The sequence below is a fragment of the Quercus robur genome, chromosome 8 (assembly GCF_932294415.1).
Source record: "Quercus robur chromosome 8, dhQueRobu3.1, whole genome shotgun sequence".
NCBI lineage: Eukaryota > Viridiplantae > Streptophyta > Magnoliopsida > Fagales > Fagaceae > Quercus > Quercus robur.
Genome location: NC_065541.1, coordinates 990,082 through 992,150, shown reverse-complemented (window position 1 = coordinate 992,150; position 2,069 = coordinate 990,082). Strand labels below are relative to the sequence as shown.

The 2,069-nt window shown below is 31.3% G+C and overlaps 1 long non-coding RNA gene across 1 annotated transcript; it reads left to right on the top strand.

The window, feature by feature from the left end:
* LOC126694108 (uncharacterized) lies at window positions 1-1,650 on the top strand. The gene is made up of 3 exons (XR_007645597.1): window positions 1-105; window positions 790-968; window positions 1,209-1,650. It is a non-coding gene; the product is annotated as an uncharacterized LOC126694108 (long non-coding RNA).
* The last annotated feature ends 419 nt before the right edge of the window (window positions 1,651-2,069 follow it).

Below are 2,069 nucleotides of genomic sequence, written 5' to 3'. Positions count from 1 at the left end.
GAGTGAACTTAATTCTTTTGGAGACCATGGGAGAAGGAGAAGTTGCAGATGATCAAACCCCATTTTTCCAAACTTAACCAGCAGAGAATCCTCTCAAGAGAACTGGTTTGGTTTCAGTTCACCCTTTCATTAACCCTTCTTTTGTTTTATTTTCAATTAATGTTGATTATCACAAAGTGCGCGCTTCGAAAGAGCAAAGATTCAAGGGCCTCAACTTCTCATTTTTATTCATCTTTGCTTCTCAGGATTATCAAAATTATCTTGAGTTGCAAATCCATTAATTCTTTTCTTTTTTCTCCAAAATAGTTTTCGTGATCCATGCAATAATGAGAGAATCATAGCATGTTATAGGAACTAAAGCCGCAAGTAGACGGCAATTTTGGTGCATCTACCCGCCAAATTTTCTTTCATTCTTTCATTTCTTCTAAACAATTATACTACTTTCAGGCTTCAGCATGAAAATGCATAATTTATCTAATATTCTAACATATTGTATTATCTAAAGAATTTAACTACAGAATGACATGCTTAAATGCATGCCAGTATTTACAAAATGACGAACCATATTTATCGAGAAAAGAATAAAATATAACTTACATCATGAAGCCACCGAAAGAAGAAATAGGACAACAATTTTTTAACTATGACACTTATCTCCTAAGGTTATGTTTTAAGCGTAAACTATTTGACCTCCCTCAATATTTTAACAGTTATATATCACATGTGCGTATCTTAAACACTCTTTTCAAGGGCTATAACAATAGCATTTCTATGTGCCATTTTCTTCAGATTATATGGATATACCGCACCAGCACCACCAGCCCTCAACAATGTCTTCTTCAACTTCATTACATGCACTTGGAAGTCCTTGGATTCAGTTTTGTCATTGTGGAAAAAGGGCACCAGTGAAAACATCATGGACTGGTGAAAACATAGGGAGGAGGTTTTGGGCGTGTGAAAAATATGGGGTATTGTGCTAATCTAAAAGCATAGAATTTCTCATCATCTTTTGCATAACCATTGATGTGTCAAGTTGTTATTAGAACAACATCATATCACTGACACTATTTTTATTAACGCTAATTACAACATACTATCTTAACAATTTTGGGAATTTTGTATGTCCAAACTTATTGAATCTGAAAATAATCTCTCTCTCTGTTATTTAAGTATATATTACTTATGTTTAATCTATTTTTTGCTGCAAGGTTGATGATACTTGTGGATACTTTGTTTGGCTTGACCCTCCTACATGTGCACGTGGTAGAGAATTGCTGCCTTTGCTTAGAGAGAAGATAGATAGCTTAGAGAAGGAGGTGGCAGCAGCCCATGCAAAGGAGAAAAAATATTCTAGAGCAATGTTGTTTTTTACTTTATCTTTTATTGGGTTGACGTGGATGAACGTATTTCAAATTATTGGATGATATTTATATACTCTTAACAATCAGATTTACTCTTCTTCTTTTTATTATTATTATTTTTTTAATAAGTCTAGTGAAATAAATAAAATGTAACTCTTTTACAACTAGACAATGTCCCATGCCATGGGCAAAAACTTCGTAATTTCATTTGATTTATGTGTTTTTATAAAGATCTATAAAGTCCAGGCAAAAACTCATTTTGTTGTATAATATTTATAATATTTTTTCACACTGTTGCTGAATTCTTTGAAACTTGATTTTCTTAATTCATATCTTATAAATTTTTCTAGTCCTAGAAGTAGTTTTTGACTATTTAGCAAATTTTCTTTACTAATCTATATATGTTCCCATCAAAAAATAAATAAATAAAATCTAGATATATGAGGTTGGAACTGAATAGTGCTTAGACAAGAAACTATATTTTATTATAAATTTAATATTTAAAATGACAAAATAAAATCTAGATAAAAAGTAGACTTTATTTTTATAACTGAACATAGAACACTGATTAAACACTTCCTCAACCACTCCAATCTTACCACTAAATCCTATGACCCCAATTGCAAATATTGTGTTCATTATCTAAATGAGACCAAATCATTTGTGTACCAACATAAAGAGAAAATGATCAAACAAAGAAAAAATGAC